Here is a 24253-nt window from a genome sequence, read left to right as displayed (position 1 = left end):
ACCACTTCCATTCACTTCTGTGCTGTTTTCCTGATCAGAAAATCACATCCAGAAGAACACTGAACCAGAATTATGTGTAAATATTATGTTACTTAGTTTCAATCTTTGTAGAATACTAGTTTCATATACTCCTATGGTTATTTTTGAGAAGAAAACACTTTCAGAAGAACACTCACCAATTCTGTGTACACATAACGTTACTTCATTTGAAATCTTTGTGGATTAACAGTTCCATTCACTTCTACAGTGTTTTTCTGAACTGAAAATTCACATTCAGAAGAACAGTCAGATATAATTCTGTTTAAAAATTTTGAATACTGTGTCAAATACCAGTTCCATTCATTTCTATGTTGTATTCCTGAGCTGAAAACTCACATTCAGAAGAATACTTACCTAGAATTCTGTTTAACCATTATGTTGTTTTGTTTTGAATACTGGGTGAAATACCAGTTCCATTCACTACTATGGTATATTCCTGAGCAGAAAACTCGCTTTCAGATGAACAGTCACCTAGAATTCTTTCTACATATGTTACACAGTTTGAAATCTTTGTGGAATACCAGTTTCATGCATTCCTGTGGTTATTTTTGATCAGAAAACACATTCTAAAGAACACTCACCTAGAATTCTATGTACATATTAAGTTATTCAGTTTGAAATCTTTGTGAATATTGGTTCCACTCACTTCTATGGTGTTTTTCTGAACCAAAATCTTGTTATCAGACAATGCCTAGAATTCTGTGTAACCATAATGTTTCTTAATTTTGATTACTGGGTGAAATACCAGTTCCATTCTCTTCTACAGATATTTTTTGAGCAGAAAACTCACTTTCAGAACAGACACCTAGAATTCTGTGTAACCATTAAGTTAGTTTTGAATAGTGGGTGAAAAATCAGTTTCATTCACTTCTGTGGTTTTGACTATATTTATCAAATAGTTAAAAAAACATTTCAAACAAAACAAAACAGAGGAATAAGAAAAAACCCTAAAATAACTACATTGCTTCCAACATATTCCTACTATACTCTAAGAAGATTAATAGACCATAACAAAACAAAGGAAAAAGAAAAACACATAACCTGAAATAACTACATTGCTTCCAACATGTTCCTACCAACCAAAGAAAATTCACAAACCATAGTCATTCATGATATTTCCTTCTATGGTTATTTTTGAGCATCACATACTTTCCCTGTGTCTCTTTGGGAATATTTTTAACTCCTTCATTTTTGAAGGACAGTTTTGCTGGATAGAATTCTTGTTTGGGAGAATTTCTCTTTCAGTACCTTAAATATATCATACTACTGCCTTCTTGCCTCCATGTTTCTATTGAGAAATCTACACATAGTCTTATTGAGCTTCCTTGTATGTGATGGATTGCTTTTCTATTGCTGCTTGCAGAAGTCTTTCTTTCTCTTTGATATTTGATAATCTGATTATTAAGTTTCTTGGCTTAGGTCTAGTCATATCTACTCTGTTTGGGACTCTAGACTCAGTGCTTTTCCTATTCTGTCCAGCAGGTGGAACTTAACCTGCAGCTCCCCACTGGTGTAAAGAGGTGTGGTCTCTTTAATTCTCAGTGTACCCTGTTCTGGTGTCAGGATCCCCAGGCTCTGTGTTCTGAATTCTCTGAGGAAGGGCAGTCACTTGGGGTGGGACAAACCCCCTTTTCCTCAGGGAAGATATGCCCATTAGGGAGTTATTTTCTATACTTGAATTCTTCCTTTGTCTCTCTAACTCAAAATTTTAACTCCACCTTTGCATGGGTCAGTACTGACAGTTGAAAATACCTGATGCTTTCTCTAATAAGCTGCTTAGAATGAGAGAAAAAAAGGGAAAAGAACCAAATCCCCTTTTCAAAGCCAGAACTCAGCCCCCCAGTTTTGCCAGTAGGCCAGTGTTGTTACCCAGTCCTCTGTGCTCCTTTTCTTAGGACACATCTCTTTTCTAGTATTCTGAGCTCAGTCAGCTCCAAAGTCTCTGTTTTTATTTATTGATGTACTTTTTTTCAATCATCCCTGCCTCTCCTTTGCCAGGAGGAAACTTAGTTTCCTTTCCTATTTGCTCCATGTCTGTCTGTGCTTATAGATTATTTTTAGTAGTCCAAATTTGTTAATTAAAATTTCAATTGAAGCTTTGTTGTATAAATTTCCCTCACTCTAGGTATCAAGTTCTTTATTCCAGAGGGAAGTGTTCCAAATCAGCCAGCTATGCCATTGGGGGAAGGGCACTGACTGCACAGATTGGGGAGCTTTACTTACAGTTTATGCTGTGATCTCAGCCATTCCACCCATTCCAGGATGGTGTATGAAGTGTGTTCAATCATGTATGTCTCCCAGCAGTTGTTCCAGAATATATACTAGTTCCTGACTAGGTGCTCTAGAGGACTAACTAAATTCCACATCTCCCTAAGCCACCATCTTTCTCAGCCCTTCACGAATAGGGTTTTGACATCTGAATAAACATCATTATCTCTAATTTTTCCAGTACCTAAATAAACCAAGTATGTTTACACCACAGCTTCTTAGAATGTACCAAATAGAAAATCTGATTTCTTCTATGAGGTGAAGGAAAAGTACAGATAAATGGAGTCTTAACTTAAAGAAAGAAAAAACCTTATTTAATACTCTTAAGAGAAGTCTGGGGCATATTCTAAATGATCACAAAGCATTCAATCATAACAAACAAGTGTCCATATCAGGAGAAATATTACAAATGTTTAAATTAAAACTCTGATAGGAGCTTGCTTGAGATACCTACATATGGCAGTTTGGATGTATTATGAACCCCAAAATGCCATGTTCTCTGATGCAATCTTCTGGGGTGGACATATTAGTGTTGATTGCGTTGGAATCCTTTGAGTATTTCCATAGAGATGTGACACAATCTACTGTGGGTGAAATGTTCAAATGAAATATTTCCATGGAGATACATAATTTGCCCATTCAGGATGGGTCTTGATTTGATCACTGGAGTCCTATAAAATAGCTCACAAAACCAAGGACCTCAGAGCAGCTGAGAGTGACATTTTGGACAGCAGCTGAGAGAGAAATTCTGTAGGTGGCTGCTGAAAGAAGACTTTGGTGACACTTTGGGGATACTAGCTCAGTGTTTGCTCCAAAGAAGCTAACAGAGGTCAAAATGACCAACAGCAACATTTTGAAGAAATCACAGGAGCTGAGAGAGGAGCTGGAACACAGCCCAGGATCAGCAGATGCCAGCAACATGCCTTCCTGGCTAACAGAGGATTTCCAGATGCCATTGACCTTCCTTCAGTGAAGGTATACTCAATTTGATGCCTTTATTTGAACATTTTCATGGCCCTCAGACTGTAAATTTATGACTAAATAAGCCCCCTTTATAAAAGCCAATCCATTTCTGGTATTTTGCATAATAGCAGCATTAGCAAACCAGAACATTGCCCTTTCTCCTAGTAGAGATTAGCTTCTTTTCCCCACAAGGAAGTTTTCCAACTCATCCTGCAGTGCCAGTGGGTGAGGGGCACCAGTCTCAGCTGTTTGGGGTGATTTACTTTTATTTCTATGCTGTTTACTTGGCTCTTTCACCAATTCCAGTCTCTTGTATGATGCATATCGTATCACAGATGTCCCGCAAACAATTGTTCCAGATGATTTACTAGTTGTTCCTTGCTGTTTACCAGCTACACTGGAGGACTAACTAAATTCCACACCACCCTATACCACCATCTTCAAAATCTCAATTTAATGAGAAAGCCAATCTGTTTAATATATATTTAAATTATTTTATTAATTTTTACAGTACTTAATTTTGATCTAGCTTTGCTAATCTTGTTATCAGTGTCATCAAAATTTCATAAAATATGTTTTAAAATATTTACATGGTCTCTATTCTCTTAAAAGTTATAAACTACTCTGCAATTATCTGTTTATTGGAGTTTTGAGCATGTTTACTTGCAAAGTCACAGAATATTTTCTTGTAGGGCTGATCTTGGGAAACTTTTCTAATTTCCTCTAGTGTAATTGTCTTTTTCTTTGAATCTGTCATTTTTTCCAAAAATAATGTTGAAATCAGCTTTTTCCTAATCTATTTTATCCAAGTTTTCAATTATGGAAACTGCATATTTGTGCATTAATCTTTTTTATATGAATTAATGGCTAATTGTTATGTTATTTCCCCCCATCTGCCAATACCTCTCTAACAAACAGTTCTTGAATTTATTGAACAATTATCATTTTGGTAATTTTAAGTGTTCTTTTCTCAGTATTTTTGGCAGCTCTTACATTAAGTTATTTCTTCTTTCTTCTTTAAGTTCTGTTGCATCAGTTGGGAGAGAATCAGTATTGTTTCTTCCACAAATATTTGGTAGAATGAAGCAGTGAAACCACTTAGGCTGGTGCTTTCCTTTTGGAGAGGACATTAATAAGTGATGTAATTTCTTCAATAAATATGTAATTATTCATATTATATATTTTTTCTTGTGTATGTTTTGATAGTTTGCTTTTCAAGAAATCAGTCCATTTCAGCTAAGTTATCAAATTTAAGGAAATAGAATTTTCAGAATACTTTTTACTGTCTTTAAATATCTATGGATAGAAGGGGTGGGGCAAGATGGTGGACTGGTGCGCTGTATGTTTTAGTTACTCCTCCAGGAAAGTAGGTAGAAAGCCAGGAACTGCGTGGACTGGACACCACAGAGCAAGCTGACTTTGGGCATACTTCATACAACACTCATGAAAACATGGAACTGCTGAGATCAGCAAAATCTAAGCCCAATACAGAAAGCTTCAAAGACTTGCAATTTGGGCAGGTCAAGTCAAGAGCAGAACTAAGAGAGCTCTGAGACAAAAGGCAATAATCCAGTGGCTGAGAAAATTCACTAAACACCACAACTTCACAAGAAAAGGGGGGTGTCCGCTCACAGCCATCATCCTGGTTGACAGGAAACACCCCTGCCCATCGCCAGCCCCATAGCCCAGAGCTGCCTCAGACAACCCAGTGTGATGGAAGTGCTTCAAATAACAGGCACACACCACAAAACTGGGCGTGGACATTAGCCTTCCCTGCAACCTCAGCTGACTGTCCCAGAGTTGGGAAGGTGGAGCAGTGTGTATTAACAAAGCCCCATTCAGCCATTATTTCAGCAGACTGGGAGCCTCCCTACACAGCCCAGCAGCCCAGAACTGCCCTGGGGGGACGGCACTCACCTGTGACATAGCACAGTCATCCCTCAACAGAGGACCCGGGGTGCACAGCCTGGAAGAAGGGCCCACTTGCAAGTCTCAGGAGCCATACGCCAATACCAAGGACTTGTGGGTCAGTGGCAGAGACAAACTGTGGCAGGACTGAACTGAAGGATCAGACTATTGCAGCAGCTTTAAAACTCTAGGATCACCAGGGAGATTTGATTGTTAGGGCCACCCCCCCTCCCTGACTGCCCAGAAACACGCCCCATATACAGGGCAGGCAACACCAACTACACATGCAAGCTTGGTACACCAATTGGACCCCACAAGACTCACTCCCCCACTCACCAAAAAGGCTAAGCAGGGGAGAACTGGCTTGTGGAGAACAGGTGGCTCGTGGATGCCACCTGCTGGTTAGTTAGAGAAAGTGTACTCCACAAAGCTGTAGATCTAATAAATTAGAGATAAGGACTTCAATTGGTCTACAAATCCTAAAAGAACCCTATCAAGTTCAGCAAATGCCACGAGGCCAAAAACAACAGAAAATTATAAAGCATATGAAAAAACCAGACGATATGGATAACCCAAGCCCAAGCACCCAAATCAAAAGATCAGAAGAGACACAGCACCTACAGCAGCTACTCAAAGAACTAAAGATGAACAATGAGACCATAGTACGGGATACAAAGGATATCAAGAAGACCCTAGAAGAGCATAAAGAAGACATTGCAAGACTAAATAAAAAAATGGATGATCTTATGCAAATTAAAGAAACTGTTGACCAAATTAAAAAGATTCTGGACACTCATAGTACAAGACTAGAGGAAGTTGAACAACGAATCAGTGACCTGGAAGATGACAGAATGGAAAATGAAAGCATAAAAGAAACAATGGGGAAAAAAATTGAAAAAATCGAAACAGACCTCAGGGATATGATAAATATAAAACATCCAAATATAAGACTCATTGGTGTCCCAGAAGGGGAATAAAAGGGTAAAGGTCTAGGAAGAGTATTCAAAGAAATTGTTGGGGAAAACTTCCCAAATCTTCTAAACAACATAAATACACAAATCATAAATGCCCAGCGAACTCCAAATAGAATAAATCCAAATAAACACACTCCCAGACATATTCTGATCACACTGTCAAACACAGAAGAGAAGAAACAAGTTCTGAAAGCAGCAAGAGAAAAGCAATTCACCACATACAAAGGAAACAGCATAAGACTAAGTAGTGACTACTCAGCAGCCACCATGGAGGCAAGAAGGCAGTGGCACAATATATTTAAAATTCTGAGTGAGAAAAATTTCCAGCCAAGAATACTTTATCCAGCAAAGCTCTCCTTCAAATTTGAGGGAGAGCTTAAATTTTTCACAGACAAACAAATGCTGAGAGAATTTGCTAACAACAGACCTGCCCTACTGGAGATACTCAAGGGAGCCCTACAGACAGAGAAACAAAGAAAGGACAGAGAGACTGGGAGAAAGGTTCAGTACTAAAGAGATTCGGTATGGGTACAATAAAGGATATTAATAGACAGAGGGGAAAAATATGACAAACATAAACCAAAGGATAAGATGGCTGATTCAAGAAATGCCTTCACGGTTATAACGTTGAATGTAAATGGATTAAACTCCCCAATTAAAAGATATAGATTCGCAGAATGGATCAAAGAAAATGAACCATCAATATGTTGCATACAAGAGACTCATCTTAGACACAGGGACACAAAGAAACTGAAAGTGAAAGGATGGAAAAAAATATTTCATGCAAGCTACAGCCAAAAGAAAGCAGGTGTAGCAATATTAATCTCAGATAAAATAGACTTCAAATGCAGGGATGTTTTGAGAGACAAAGAAGGCCACTACATACTAATAAAAGGGGCAATTCAGCAAGAAGAAATAACAATCATAAATGTCTATGCACCCAATCAAGGGGCCACAAAATACATGAGAGAAACACTGGCAAAACTAAAGGAAGCAATTGATGTTTCCACAATAATTGTCGGAAACTTCAACACATCACTCTCTCCTATAGATAGATCAACCAGACAGAAGACCAATAAGGCAACTGAAAACCTAAACAATCTGATAAATGAATTAGATTTAACAGACATATACAGGACATTACATCCCAAATCACCAGGATACACATACTTTTCTAGTGCTCATGGAACTTTCTCCAGAATAGATCATATGCTGGGACATAAAACAAGCCTCAATAAATTTAAAAAGATTGAAATTATTCAAAGCACATTCTCTGACTACAATGGAATACAATTAGAAGTCAATAACCATCAGAGACTTAGAAAATTCACAAATACCTGGAGGTTAAACAACACATTCCTAAACAATCAGTGGGTTAAAGAAGAAATAACAAGAGAAATTGCTAAATATATACAGACGAATGAAAATGAGAACACAACATACCAAAACCTATGGGATGCAGCAAAAGCAGTGCTAAGGGGGAAATTTATAGCACTAATCGCATATATTAAAAAGGAAGAAAGAGCCAAAATCAAAGAACTAATGGATCAACTGAAGACGCTAGAAAATGAGCAGCAAACCAATCCTAAACCAAGTAGAAGAAAAGAAACAACAAGGATTAAAGAAGAAATAAATGACATAGAGAACAAAAAAACAATAGAGAGGATAAATGTCACCAAAAGTTGGTTCTTTGAGAAGATCAACAAGATTGACAATCCCCTAGCTAGACTGACAAAATCAAAAAGAGAGAAGACACATATAAACAAAATAATGAATGAAAAAGGTGACATAACTGCAGATCCTGAAGAAATTAAAAAAATTATAAGAGGATATTATGAACAACTGTATGGCAACAAACTGGATAATGTAGAAGAAATGGACAATTTCCTGGAAACATATGAACAACCTAGACTGACCAGAGAAGAAATAGAAGACCTCAACCAACCCATCACAAGCAAAGAGATCCAATCAGTCATCAAAAACCTTCCCACAAATAAATGCCCAGGGCCAGATGGCTTCACAGGGGAATTCTACCAAACTTTCCAGAAAGAACTGACACCAATCTTACTTAAACTCTTTCAAAACATTGAAGAAAACGGAACACTACCTAACTCATTTTATGAAGCTAACATCAATCTAATACCAAAACCAGGCAAAGATGCTACAAAAAAGGAAAACTACCCGCCAACCTCCCTAATGAATATAGATGCAAAAACCCTCAACAAAATACTTGCAAATTGAATCCAAAGACACATTAAAAAAATCATACACCATGACCAAGTGGGGTTCATTCCAGGCATGCAAGGATGGTTCAACATAAGAAAATCAATCAATGTATTACCACACATTAACAAGTCAAAAGGGAAAAATCAATTGATCATCTCAATAGATGCCGAAAAAGCATTTGACAAAATCCAACATCCCTTTTTGATAAAAACACTTCAAAAGGTAGGAATTGAAGGAAACTTCCTCAACATGATAAAGAGCATATGTGAGAAACCCACAGCCAGCATAGTACTCAATGGTGAGAGACTGAAAGCCTTCCCTCTAAGATCAGGAACAAGACAAGGATGCCCACTGTCACCACTGTTATTCAACATTGTGCTGGAAGTGCTAGCCAGGGCAATCCAGCAAGACAAAGAAATAAAAGGCTTCCAAATTGGAAAAGAAGAAGTAAAACTGTCATTGTTTGCCGATGATATGATCTTATATCTAGAAAACCCTGAGAAATCGACGATACAGCTACTAGACCTAATAAGCAAATTTAGCAAAGGAGCGGGATACAAGATTAATGCACATAAGTCAGTACTGTTTCTATATGCTAGAAATGAACAAACTGAAGAGACACTCAAGAAAAAGATACCACTTTCAATAGCAACTAAAAAAATCAAGTACCTAGGAATAAACTTAACCAAAGATGCAAGAGACCTATACAAAGAAAACTACATAACTCTACTAAAAGAAATAGAAGGGGACCTTAAAAGATGGAAAAATATTCCATGTTCATGGATAGGAAGGCTAAATGTCATTAAGATGTCAATTCTACCCAAACTCATCTACAGATTCAATGCAATCCCAATCAAAATTCCAACAACCTACTTTGCAGACTTGGAAAAGCTAGTTATCAAATTTATTTGGAAAGGGAAGATGCCTCACATTGCTAAAGACACTCCCTGACTTTGAAGCTTATTACAAAGCCACAGTTGCCAAAACAGCATGGTACTGGCACAAAGATAGACATATAGATCAATGGAATCGAATTGAGAATTCAGAGATAGACCCTCAGATCTATGGCTGACTGATCTTTGATAATGCCCCCAAAGTCACTGAACTGAGTCATAATGGTCTTTTCAACAAATGGGGCTGGGAGAGTTGGATATCCATATCCAAAAGAATGAAAGAGGACCCCTACCTCACCCCCTACACAAAAATTAACTCAAAATGGACCAAAGATCTCAATATAAAAGAAAGTACCATAAAACTCCTAGAAGATAATGTAGGAAAACATCTTCAAGACCTTGTATTAGGCGGCCACTTCCTAGACTTTACACCCAAAGCACAAGCAACAAAAGAGAAAATAGATAAATGGGAACTCCTCAAGCTTAGAAGTTTCTGCACCTCAAAGGAATTTCTCAAAAAGGTAAAGAGGCAGCCAACTCAATGGGAATAAATTTTTGGAAACCATGTATCTGACAAAAGACTGATATCTTGCATATGTAAAGAAATCCTACAACTCAATGACAATAGTACAGACAGCCCAATTATAAAATGGGCAAAAGATATGAAAAGACAGTTCTCTGAAGAGCAAATACAAATGGCCAAGAAACACATGAAAAAATGTTCAGCTTCACTAGCTATTAGAGAGATGCAAATTAAGACCACAATGAGATACCATCTAACACCGGTTAGAATGGCTGCCATTAAAGAAACAGGAAACTGCAAATGCTGGAGGGGATGTGGAGAAATTGGAACTCTTATTCATTGTTGGTGGGACTGTATAATGGTTCAGCCACTCTGGAAGTCAGTCTGGCAGTTCCTTAGAAAACTAGATATAGAGTTACCATTCGATCCAGCGATTGCACTTCTCGGTATATACCCGGAAGATCGGAAAGCAGTGACACGAACAGATATCTGCACGCCAATGTTCACAGCAGCGTTATTCACAATTGCCAAGAGATGGAAACAACCCAAATGTTCTTCAACAGATGAGTGGATAAATGAAATGTGGTATATACACACGATGGAATACTACGCGGCAGTAAGAAGGAACGATCTCGTGAAACATATGACAACATGGATGAACCTTGAAGACATAATGCTGAGTGAAATAAGCCAGGCACAGAAAGAGAAATATTATATGCTACCACTAATGTGAACTTTGAAAAATGTAAAACAAATGGTTTATAATGTAGAATGTAGGGGAACTAGCAGTAGAGAGCAATTAAGGAAGGGGAAACAATAATCCAAGAAGAACAGATAAGCTATTTAACATTCTGGGGATGCCCAGGAATGACTATGGTCTGTTAATTTCTGATGGATATAGTAGGAGCAAGTTCACAGAAATGTTGCTATATTATGTAACTTTCTTGGGTTAAAGTAGGAACATGTTGGAAGTTAAGCAGTTATCTTAGGTTAGTTGTCTTTTTCTTACTCCCTTGTTATGGTCTCTTTGAAATGTTCTTTTATTGTATGTTTTCTTTTTAACTTTTTTTTCATACAGTTGATTTAAAAAAGAAGGTAAAGTTAAAAAAAAAAAAGGAAAACAAGGAAAAAAAAATATGTACTGCCCCCTTGAGGAGCCTGTGGAGAATGCAGGGGTATTGGCCTACTCCACCTCCATGGTTGCTAACATGACCACAGACATAGGGGACTGGTGGTTTGGTGGGTTGAGCCCTCTACCATAGGTTTTACCCTTGGGAAGATGGTTGCTGCAAAGGAGAGGCTAGGCCTCCCTATGGTTGTGCCTAAGAGCCTCCTCCCGAATGCCTCTTTGTTGCTCAGATGTGGCCCTCTCTCTCTGGCTAAGCCTACTTGAAAGGTGAAATCACTGCCCTCCCCCCTATGTGGGATCAGACACCCAGGGGAGTGAATCTCCCTGGCAACGTGGATTATGACTCCCGGGGAGGAATGTAGACCCGGCATCGTGGGACGGAGAACATCTTCTTGACCAAAAGGGGGATGTGAAAGGAAATGAAATAAGCTTCAGTGGCAGAGAGATTCCAAAAGGAGCTGAGAGGTCACTCTGGTGGGCACTCTTACGCACACTTTAGACAACCCTTTTTAGGTTCTAAAGAATTGGGGTAGCTGGTGGTGGATACCTGAAACTATCAAACTACAACCCAGAACCCATGAATCTCGAAGACAATTGTGTAAAAATGTAGCTTATGAGCGGTGACAATGGGATTGGGAAAGCCATAAGGACCACACTCCACTTTGTCTAGGTTGTGGATGGATGAGTAGAAAAATAGGGGAAGGAAACAAACAGACAAAGGTACCCAGTGTTCTTTTTTACTTCAACTGCTCTTTTTCACTCTAATTATTATTCTTGTTATTTTTGTGTGTGTGCTAATGAAGGTGTCAGGGATTGATTTAGGTGATGAATGTACAACTATGTAATGGTACTGTGAACAATCGAAAGTACGATTTGTTTTGTATGACTGCATGGTATGTGAATATACCTCAATAAAATGAAGATTAAAAAAAATATATCTATGGATAAGTAATGATGACCCTCTTTCATTTCTGATATTAGTAATTTACATCTTTTTTCTTTTCATTCTTGGACCTAGAGGTTTATGTTTTTCTTTGTTTCCAAAGAAACAGCTTTGAGTTTCATTGATATTCTATGAATATTCTGTTTTCAATTTCACTGGTTTCTGCTCTAATACTTATTATTTATTTTCTTTTGCTTGCTTTAGAATAGTATTGTTTTTCTTTCTCCAGTTCCCTAAGGTGGAAACTTAGATTATTGATTTAAATCTTTCTTCTTTTCTAATATGTGCACTTCATGCTATAGATTTCCCACTAAGCATAACTTTCACTACATCCCTCAAATTTGCATAGGATGCATTTTCATTTTCATCTAAATCAAAATATTTTGCATCAAGTATTTGTACTCCTTTAACCTATCTATCACTTCAAAGTCTGCTGTTCAATGTCCAAATATATTGAGATTTCTTAGATATCTTTTTGTTATTGATTTCTATTTTAATTCTATTGAGTTCTCTTGAGGTCTTGCATGATTTGTGTTCTTTCAAATTTCATAAGCTGTGTTTTGTGACCCAGGATGTGGACTCTTAGTGAAGGTTCCTTGTGAGTGTGATAAGAATGAGTATTCTGCCGTTGTAAGATGAAGTATTATATAAATGTTCATTATATGCTGTTGATCCAGGGTGATGTTCTTTTCATCTATAGTCCGCCTGTTGGATCTGTCACTGATAGTGTTATGTTGAAGTTTCCAAATCTACTAGTGCATTTGTCCATTTCTGTTACTGAATTCAAATACTTACCTACCATTTCCTAGATAAACATCTCTATGCTCATTACTCAACTAGCATATGTAGTATGCTACAAGTATGTAGGAGGTCTGTTTTCATATTTATGAAAGCTCTGCAGGCATAGGAGATGACAGCACAGTAAGTGGCATACAAATTTGTTAATTTTTTTTTAAATGAAAAAATTGGAAAAATTCAAAACCCGCATCACAGCTGCCCAGTTGTAATTTAGATATTCATGACACATCATAGGTTGTTGGGAGATATACTTTTATTTGTTATAAGATTATTTTGAAGTGAAATTTCTTTTGCAAACATAAGTTTATAGCCTGATGAATTTTCAAAAAGAAAGCACTGCCATGTAAACAGTACCCTGATTAAAAAGCAAAGTATTACAACACCCACAAATGACTCCCTTTTGCTTTTTTCATAATAATCTAACATTGTATTTTAATTTTGACAGTTTTTAAACTAACTTCTTTTTCCTCACATTAGTTCAACCTATTCTTGAACTTCATGTAAATGGAATCATACAGCAGCGCTCACTTTTGTCCCTAGCTTTCTTCACTCAATACTTTGTTTTATAGAGTAATATATTTATTTGTTGGCATGAGATTTTTGATTTTTCTCTTGCTGTGAAGTATTTCTTTGTATAAATAGACCACAATTTACATATCAACTTTACCATTGATGGATACTTAGGTCTTTTCCAATGTTTTATTATTATGAGTATAACTGCTATAAACATTCTTGAATATATTTTTGTGTTCATATACACTCTTTTCTCTAAGAAATATACCTAGAAGTGGAATGGTTAGTCCATATGGTAGATGAAAGATGAGAACTGTTTTAGATATGCCAATGGTTTATTGAATTCAATGGGCCTCTTTATGTTCCCACCAACAAAGCATGAACATTCCAGGTTCTTCAAAATTCTTCCATTAAGTGTAACTTTCCTTTTATTTAATTTTGTCCATTTGTGTGACTGTATAGAGGTATCACATTTATAGATGTAATTTGCATTCACCTCAGGAATGCTTTTAAGCACTTTGTCTTACATTTGTTTATTAAATATCTACAAAAATGGAATATATTGGAGACTTTTGCTAATTTTTAAATTGATGTGCATCTTGTCCTATTTGGGTGGAAGTGCCATATATGATCTGGAGACAGAATGTTGTTCAGATATTAGAACTTAAGTATCTTCTTCTACTATATCTCTTACATACTTGCTTTAATAGCAATGTCTTCAGATGACTAGAATTTATGTTTTACTGAAGCCCAATTTGTCAATTTTTCTTTTTTTGGTTAGGGCAGATTGCATCCTGTTTTCTTTTAGAATACTGATTAATTTAGGTTTCAAATTAAAGTCTATGATTTATATCAGCTTAATTTCTCTGAGTGGTATGAGGTAAAGCTTTATGGACATAATTTTTCATAAAAGGATGCAATGGCTTCATTTACTGAAAGAAAATCCTTTCCCTATTCAATTGCAATGTTGTGTTTATTGCATATAATGATGTCAAATGTGCATGGGAATATATTTGGACAGTGTATTCAATTACATTGGTCCATTTAAGTATCCTTAGGTAGTGGAAAAATGGAAATTAATACCACAATTAGATCCCAATTTACACCTATAAAAAGAGCTAGTTTTCAATAATATCTAAAAGAGTAAGAATCTGGTGTAACTGATAAATTCATATACCACTGATAAGAATATCAAATGGTACATCCAGTTTGAAAACATTTTGGCAATTTCTGAAAAAGTTAGATATTCACCTACTGTATAGTCTAACCACACCATTCTTAGATAGTTACACAAGATAAATGAAAGAATATGTACACAGAAATTTTGAAGCATGAAAGTTCAGAGAACTGTATTTGTAATGGTCCAAAACTGGAAACAACCCAAATGTCCATCAACACATGAATGGATAAAACCAACTATGGTATATCCATACAAGGAATACTATACAGTAACAGAAAGAACTACTGAGGCACACTACAATATGGATAAGCCATAAAATAATTACATTGAGTTTAGTGTGCCAAACAAAAAGAGTAGAGTCTATGTGATACAATCTATGTAAAATTTCAGAAAATACAAGCAAAGCTATATTATGGAAAAAAGATCAGTGGTTGTTGCTTGAGAATGGGGGACATGTGATGTAATAAGAGGGAGGAATTACAAAGAAGTGTGAGGAAATTTGGGGGTGAAACATATGATTTTATATGTATTTCTTTTTTTGGAAGAATCTATTCCAGAGCCTACTCTCTAGGGTTTCTGTAAAGTAAATCCTAGTTTTCTTCCAGACATCAACAAACTATATACCTAATAACAATCCCCAAAACATGCAAGGCATGACTGGTGTAAGAAGGAAACATATTCCATAGAAATATTAAGAAATTAAACATTTCATATGAGGATTTTAAACACATTTGAAACTGTAGTTGAAAGATCAAAGAACAAGGAAGAAAATTAAAAAGAACTGCAAATACTAACGCTTTTTCTATTATAGTTAGTTTTTGATTCAATGTAGAAATAACTAATAAAATTCTGATATCCTAAACACTTCTGCACTGCACTATTTCACTAAATCTGTACAGTAACAATAAAATGATCATAATTTTACAATATAGAACCCAGGCTTTCTCCAAACTAATTAAGACAAACTTGTATTGTGTCTTCTAATTATATGTTTTGACCTTCTTCTAATAACCATATTATTTCTGAAATAAATAAATCTAGTTTGAAAATGCTTCTCTTCTTTTAGTGTAGATCATTGAACAGAAAGCTGGCAGAATTTACCCATAAAAAATTGAAATAATGTATTTTCTAAAAGAAGAGCATCCAAAGAGAGTAGAGCCAGATGTTAAAACTTGAAACTACCTATGTTCACTGTCTTTTTCAATAGTTTATTTCTTTTAAATACTATTCATATGATTTTGATATTTTAAGTAAAATTGCATTTGTCTATTTTGTCTATTCTTTAAATTCTCTAATATTTCATGGTAAAATAATTTTGCCAATATATGTTTGATATAGTTATATATCAATAGAATAATATAAGCCAAAATTGGAGGAAAAGCTAAGCATATCATGGCCTCTGCAGTGGTGAACCCTGAATCAGCTCTCTGAAATGAGATACTCACCATTGCTTTATGGGACAGTGTAAATAATAGCATAGCCTTTGAGAAGTCTTTTATTTTTGCAATTTTATGTTTCCTTTGAGTGACTGATGCATGACATTAGATAAGTGATAAAGCAACAGTGTTACTATCAAGCAGGATAAGAATAGGTCAAAGACTAAAGCCATAAAAACATTTTCATAATCAATCATTATCTGAACATTGGCTATTTGATTAGAGATTCATATTTTAGTATAAGGATCATTTGTGAAATGATTCATATTAATAAAAATCAAAATGCTTATCAATATTTAGGACATAATAAGTGACACTATGTCTGATTCTACCTTGCCTTACTGCATCCCAGCTCAATTTTAGCACCTCTGGATGCACAGCTGTGTGAGGGTTTGCATTATCAATTATTCTGTGAGGACACCAAGCTTCTGTCTTTGACCACAAATGACTTAGTTTTTCAAGTTTTCTCCATCCATATATAATATCTAAATCTCTGTAACTTCCTGTCACTGGGTTTCTGCCGAGCCACAAGTTTATGGATTTTGGTTATTTCTCCATGTAATGATTAAAATTGTTGAGTTGGAAACTACAGCTCACTCTTTCACTAACCTATCTTCCTGCATGCTTCCAAAGTGAGATTTCTCAGATAATGTATCTTCTTGATCCTCTAATTTTGGACTTGAACTTCAACCAAATGTTGGAAATGAATTCATATTTGTAGCTATATTTTCATCTTTATCAATTTATCTCCATCATTTCTTAAATATTTCTAGAAAAATTTGAAGATCTTAATTAAAATATATCAATAGCATCTGCACTTCTAGGAGGAGGGGAAGGAGATAGGAGGAAAAGAAGAAAATTTCATGTCTTAAAATAAAAATATTAGAAAAGTTTTATATTAAATATAAAACATCACAAATACTTTAGTTAGAAACTTTAATTAAAATTTGAAACCTTAATTTTAGAAGACATTAAATTTTTTTTTGGACCTAGGGTAGTACAAAAGCAAAATCATTTAAACAATTTTATTTGTCTGTTTTCCTTAATTTATTTTCCTTTAGACCCTAGTTCATTTACTATTCATTCATATCTATTTTTTCCTGAATCTATAAATAGACAAGGACAAATGATAATTCTATTGTTAGGACAATTATTTCTTTATAATGCTTCACAATCATTCAAAAATATGCCCCAGATTTCTCTTCTAGTATAAAAATGATTTTTATTCCTTTCTTAAATTATGCATCCATTTTATCAGTACTTTTACCTCTGCTCACAGAAGGAGGGTCTTCTATTTAGTAGATCCTAAGAAGTGTAGGGCAAACATACTCAGTATATTTGAAATATTCTCAGCCACCAAGCTGAGAATGAAAACATATGAAGAATGTACCTGGCTTATTTTACACAACATGAAGTCTTCAAGTTTCTTCCAGTTTTCCGAAGTCCCAGAACTTCATTCCATTTTACAGCTGAATAGTCCACTACATGTACATACCCACATTTTGTTTTTATCTATTCATCTTCTGATGGATATTTGCATTGCTTCCATCTTTTATCAATTGTGACAAATGACACTACAAACATCAGTGGGCAAATAACTTTGTCCCTCCTTGCAATTATTTTGTTCCTAGATATGTGACCCAAAGAGGAGTTTTCTGGCTCATTCTTTCATCCTGCAACTGAAGACATGGGAACCAACATATAGACACCCTAGGATGCCCATGGAGTTACCTCAGCAACTGGACCAAGGGACAAAATGGTAACACAGGCTGAATCCATATCACTCTAGGGTGGGGACTGTGTGGAAGAGGTGGCAGCAACTATGTCTTGAGATTCTACAATGAAATTTTAAAGCTGCATTTTCTTGATTTGGCACTTTTCCAGTTACTGCAACCCTTTAATTGTTGTCTAGAGTTTTGAGGAATATGGCCCTGCCAGTGTTTTCTAGCTATTCAGAGATTCTGTGCAGGAATGGCACCTTGGAATATTGACACCACCACCTTGTTTGAGTGAAACACTGTGCTGTATCTCTTGAGAACATATAAATGAGAGTTGTAAGCATTGGAATGTGGCAAGAAAAGGAAGCACTTTATTTTAATGAGTACATTTATTTTCAAAGCTGTTTCTGTAGTAATTACCATTTAGTCTATTTTTAAAAACAATATTTTTCCTTATGGGACATTTTAAGATAAAATTTGATTATCTTCCAAAGAAGAAAACATTAGGCATAATATATAGGAGAATTCACTCCAGTAACCTACTTTTCCTGTCCCCTATGGTTGATCTGAAGTACATCAGTTATAAGGTCATGTCTTATCAGAAAGCAATGACCTGGATCCATTTGAAAATCACACTCCATTCTCTCTAGTATTCTAAACTCATGGTATTTAAAACCATGCCTGAGTCAAAGTAAATTCTCTATATGCTTTAAGAAAAGAGCACAACATGGAAGATATTATGAATCTCAGAAAGACATTCACCAATTAAGCATATTTTGTTTCAAAAATCAAAAACATGCACATTTCATATAAATGGTGTTATGCAGACTTCATGCTAATCTTTACTGAAAATTATACACTAATGAAGTCAAAGCAGGGACTTAGTAAGAACTAAGTGTATTCCCTTCCATACACTAAATCCAAAGTCCTGAGAGATCCAAATTATATACCCCCAAACAGAGCACAGGTAGAAGACAGCACATGACAATTTCAATAAATAAATATATTCAGGAATTGTAAAGATATCTGCTTGTGATTGAAAGAGACCATTTTCTTCAAAGAATTTTGAATATCGGGGCTATTAGATAATGCATAAATGTATGCCAATTATCATGAGGTTTTCAACATTTCCAGTTACTCCCAAACTCATACACTCTGTAGAACCCATTGATTCCTCCACAAATGGTCCTCATTTCCTAGCTCCCAGAGTTTGCCTGCATTCTTCTTCACACAGAGCCACCTATACCAGTAAACCAGCAATGGCATGTTTAATCCTCACCCTTTGAATCTGTCTGACATCCACTTCTACCACCAGTTTGGGTAAAGCCTCTGCTTTTAAATGACTCTCTGATTAGATTACCCCTGCCATAATCTCCCTTCTAGGTTAGTAACCATAGTTATATCTGCAAAATTTCCTTTTTCAAACTGACAACATAACTGGTGTGATACATCAATATTCACAGTCCTGGGGATTATGGCAGTATACATTCACCTTCTCTTGCCAACATTTTTACAAAGTTTCACATCCATTTACAATATTAACAGTTTCTTGTTTTTATGCAATGAAAGTAGCAAACATTGTTTTAATCATAAAATCTTAGTTTCATCTATATTAAGCTTAAGTGTTAGATAATGAAAAATACAATGTGGAAATCTAAAATGTGAGAAGAAATTCAATTAATTTGATTTCTGTAAATACGTTTATCATTGTGGCTCACTTATTTTCATTTATAAGTCCAAAATTATTAAAACCCAGTAGGGAGAGAATGAAACATTGAAATATTTACCAATCCAATGATTTGAATGTAGAGAAATTTCTCACATCATTACAGTAATCTTCAGGATATTTTGTGCTTGATTATAAAATATTTGGTAATCAGTTAAGCAAGAAGCTATGGCAAGGATCATAAAATCAAAGGGTCTACCAGGAATAGAAATAATTTAGAGACATTTTTGTTTGGTTTTAATTTTTGATTTAATTTTTCACTAATCTAATTACTCTGTTTACTGTTATAATATTATTCTATGAAACCCTAGTAACTTCAATGGGAATGAAGAATGATTCTGCTAACTTCTCAGGAACAAATATCCTCTTGGAGCATTGTCCACTTGTGTTCTCATTTTTAAACAAAGCAAAAGAATGTCAAAACACATGAAGAATCTACTTGGAAAAACATTAATGCAAAGACAAAGGATTTCTTAGATAGTCTATAAAATATTGATAACTGGTCAATATTCTGAGAAATTGCTGCTAAGTATGGCTCACACTGGACAAGATTTAAGAGAATGCCTGAGGTTTGACTTGTTACCCACTAACAAAGTAACAATTAAGAATTATAAATTGAGGGAAATCTCAAATTATATTAAGAAAATTGTAGGTCAGGGAGTGGTGGATAGAGAAAACTGAGGTGCTTGTTTTTCTCATTGTTTCAGTGTTTGGTGTATTAGTTATTCAGTGAATAATAAATTATCATGAAAGTCAGTGGCTTCAAATGTAAACATATTTTTATTTTTCTCCTTCAAAGGAAGTAGGATACACTAAGACTTTGCACCATCCACAGCAAAATCTTTGGAACTTAAAGAAACTTCCTGTGGGTTCAGGCTTTTTCACCTCAAGGTGAAAAATAAGAGCTCCTGGAAGGATTTCTTTGGGGTAGGGGGTGTAGCAGGAGAATAAAACATGCAGCTTAAGGTGTCCTCAAATTGTACACATGTTGGGGGATGTTTCTTTGCAATTTCTTGATGCTCCCATCCCTGCTAGGTCTTCCCTGTGCCTCTTCCTGTATTTTCCAAGTTGAGGAGGCAGGAGCCAGAGAGCCCAGATAATTAGGACCCAATTCCTCTGTGCCTAGGTGCATACCAGGGGCTGGGCCTCCTTCACCTGGTTTCAGGGATCCTTCCTCACCCTTCATATTTCTCTTTTTCCATAGCCATTGAAGGGCCCTCCTTACTACATTACCTCTCTTCTGTTTGATGAGGCTGTGGGTGCTCTCTTTGGGGTCTGGTGGGATCATGGAAAAATGGGTGTCAGAAAAATCTCTGTCCTGGGCAGGAGTGCTCTTTCCTTAGCCTTGGGAAGTTCCCTCAGCCCTTTCTCCTGGTGGATATGTTCTAAGGTGGAATGAAGAGTGCCCTCCCATCTCAGAAGTGTATGGAATGTGGTCTTATTAAAGTGCTTCCTTGTAAGAAGGAACATAGGGAGCACCTGTTGCCATAGGCTGCTTCTCCTGGCCTCCCTATAGGCTCCCACCAGCTGAGAAACTGCCTGGTTCCCACTGATCTCACTGGGCAGTTTCAGGGGCCCCTCCTGCCATTTGTTCTTTCTCCTTTTCCAAAGCCAATGAAGAGCATACCTTAAGGTGCTAACACATTTAATTTTTGGAGGACCAGGGTTTTCTCTTCAAAGGTTGATGGGATTGTTGAACAAAGGGTGTCAGGATAAGCACTGGTAATGTCAGGGTGGCTCCTCCCTTGTCCTTTGAGCTCCTTTAGCCCTCTCTCTCTCTGTGGATGTGTTCAATGGTAGCATTCAGATCTTCCTCCTCCTTGAGAAAGTTATGAAACATGGTCTCATTACAGTGTCTCTACAAGGAGCTTAGGGAGTTCCTGCTAACATAGGCCACTCCCTCTGCCACCCTATAGGCACCCACAATCTGGGAAGATGACAGGTCCCCCAGTACCATCATAAGATTGGAAATGAGAGATCCTAGAGGACAGCCCAGCTGCTGATTCAGTAGGACAGACCTGAGGCTGGAGCTCCAAGTCCATCTTTGCATGAGAGTCATGGGAGGAGTCCATCCAGCCAGGGTGGATTTCAGTGACCATCACAGTGGGTGGAGATGGACTGTAATGCTTGATTGCAGTTGCAGTGGAGAGAGCAGTGGCAACTGCTTGTGGCCCAGGGCTGAGTGGTGGTGAAAGACGACAGCCTAGTTCATCCCTGGGAATTTTGACATTGTCCATGTTGTCAAGGATTTTGATATTCCAACCAAAGATATGGTCAGAAGGAGGAGGGGGTCCACAGACAAGTGAAGATCAGGGAGGCAGAGGGGGTCAAGGATATGAGGTGGAAAGGAGATAAGAACAGGTTATTTGAGTAGAGGAATGCCTCTTGTCCATGACCTCATTAAGTGCACTGAGGGAATAGTGGTGGGCAGAGGGGAGGGAAAAGACAAGGAAGGAAAGGGCCTGGGCAGGTCAAGGTTATAAGGCAATAAAGAGCAGAAAATGGTCAAGTGTGAGAAAAGGGTGAAAAATGTGGGGGTCAGGGTGGAATGGGCTGGAAACCACCTGTGGCCAAGATAGAACAGCCAGTGGCATGGGGAATTGGAAGACAAGGGAAACAGTAAAAGATGTGGGACAAGAGGAACCCTGGAGGTAGAAGTGAGAAGGTTCTCAGGGTGAAGTGGAAAAATGGGAATGAGTAATTGGGAGCCAGTACAGGGAGGGAATCTGAAATCAGGGAAAAAGCCAGTGGTGGAGGTGACAGCAGTTATAGTGAGGGATAAGAGGGGAAGGAGGAAAAGGGTGGGAAAGAGGGAGGATGGGCAGAAAAAGGATGGTGCTCACTAAGGGATGATGGGATTCCCTAGACATCACCTGTTAGGAGGTTATCAAACCTAGTAGTGTTCCAGGGGCTTACCACAGAAGGGCAGGTGGTTAAGCCCCAGGAGGAAATAGTGGCATGGCAGAGACAAGAAGTAGAGACTCAGCTGTAGGTGTTTCTATCTGGTCTCTTTGGGGTTTGGAGGTAGTCTGGAGAGAGATATTGAAATTTCAAAGGGGTTGCAGAGGAAACAGCATACTCCACAGGGCAGATGATCATTACAGGTAGGTAGAAAGACCCTGGGATGACAGGTGACTTCAGAGTATCTTGTCATTCCAGAGAGTGGTGCAGGAGACAGAAAGTAGAAGCTTCAGTCAGAGGAGGAAGGGGTACAGGAAGCCCTGGTAGGCCTGACCTGGGTAGGGACTTCAGGTGAACCATATCAAAACACATTCCTTGCTTCTCTTACTTTCTAGTAGACATTTTACTCACATTCCTTGGATTTCTTATACATTCTTTCCCTATTTTGTTCTCTTTCTTAACCAATCTAGATAGCTCTGTGACTGGGATATTAAAGGCCATGCTCAGAAGAGTGATCAAGAAAAAAGCAGAGGAGATAAATCATCTTTTCAAAGGAGATCTCATGTCTGGTAAACCCATTGATCCTCCTTGGCAAACTCTCAAAGCTGGCAAATCAAGAGTCTGGGTTATGTGTTTTGAAGGCAGGAGTTGAAACACCCTCTATGGAGCTGCATGTCACAGCCCTTTGGGAGAGGCTCTTGGAGGAATAGATTCTAAGATCTCCAAAAATGAGGACACAGTGTCAAATTGTGAATGTAAACCATGGAGAGGCTCACTTGTTCAACATTTTATTATTTTTCAAGGGCTTTCACTCTAAATATAATCATGTGATCACACAAATAGGTGAATTAAATTGAAAAAAAAATATTATTTCACTGGAGGAATCTCAGGTTTAGGGCAATTATTATTTGTTTATTGCTGGCACTACAATATATGCCTCCCAGACCAACAAAGATTTGTTCACTGCATCTCATGCATGTCACATTTCCAGCATCCTCTTTCTTTTCTTCCAAGTATTTAAGAGTGTCCCAAGGTTTGGGTGTCTTTCCTTTGACCTTGCCCTCTGGGGCCTTTGCTCTCAGAGATGGGCTTACACTAACAGCTGACATTATCCAACAGTGCAGCTGGTGTGGGCTATCAGGGATTTTGAGGCTGTGGTTCACCCTTGGAAAAGTGTGTTGGGTAGGCAGAGCCTCAACAGTCAGTACACCCTCTTTCTCTACTTTCTTGCCTCTGCACCAATGCTGATAACCAAGAAAAAAGGGAGTCATGGAATATAATCTCAATATCTCTTTTCAAGGAATCCTTCTGAACCTCATCCCTGAATAATACATCCTTTGTATCTTGCCTGTTAAACATTTTAAAGTCAGTTAACTGCTTTTGATTAATTTTCATCTTTGAATAATGCAAAAAGTTTTCTTTCTGGATGAGTTAATTGATTTTTAATCAGAAGTCCTTTTTTTAGTCAGGAGTCCTCTTCTGAACAGGGCACAGAATCTCAATCCTACAGGAGCATGTGTGTTACTTACAATAGGATGCTCCTCCCTGAGGACAGAGCTCAGAAAAAAGCATTTCATCAGAGCCTTCCAGAGGTATGGCATTGCTCTCCATATAATCCTAATGCAGGGAAAATACTTCACCAAGAGATGTCTGATGTGGGATCTGGAGAGTGAAAAAGTGTGGAGTGACTCTCTGTGGATATCCTGAATTTCCTAAATATTATAATCCATAACCACAAGCACATGTGTTTGGGAGTTTGTTCTCTAGCCCTCTGTCACACCCATAGTTATGACTGTGATGTTTGGATTGAAAAAACAGCTGCACTCCAATATCTCTCCTCCCCTACCTGTTCCTGAGATGAGAGTCTCTTCTTTCTGAGAATTTTGTACTAAGATTTTCCTCTGTGTCAACATAATGGATTTATAAAAGTGGGAAGTGGGAAGAGGGGAAACAGTGAATTTCTACTGTGGACTTGTCCCAGAGTCCCTTACCTCACTGAAGTACAGATTTTCTCAATGCTCTGGGATATTAACTTCTTCTGCCTGTAGTGAAGCAAGAGAATGAAAAGCTCCACTACAGTCAAGAGGAAGTAGACAGAATACAGATCCCATGTAG

Source organism: Choloepus didactylus, chromosome 10 (genome assembly GCF_015220235.1).
Source record: "Choloepus didactylus isolate mChoDid1 chromosome 10, mChoDid1.pri, whole genome shotgun sequence".
NCBI classification, from domain to species: domain Eukaryota; kingdom Metazoa; phylum Chordata; class Mammalia; order Pilosa; family Megalonychidae; genus Choloepus; species Choloepus didactylus.
The sequence above is the reverse complement of the archived record's forward strand: the minus strand, read 5'-3'. Positions refer to the sequence as shown.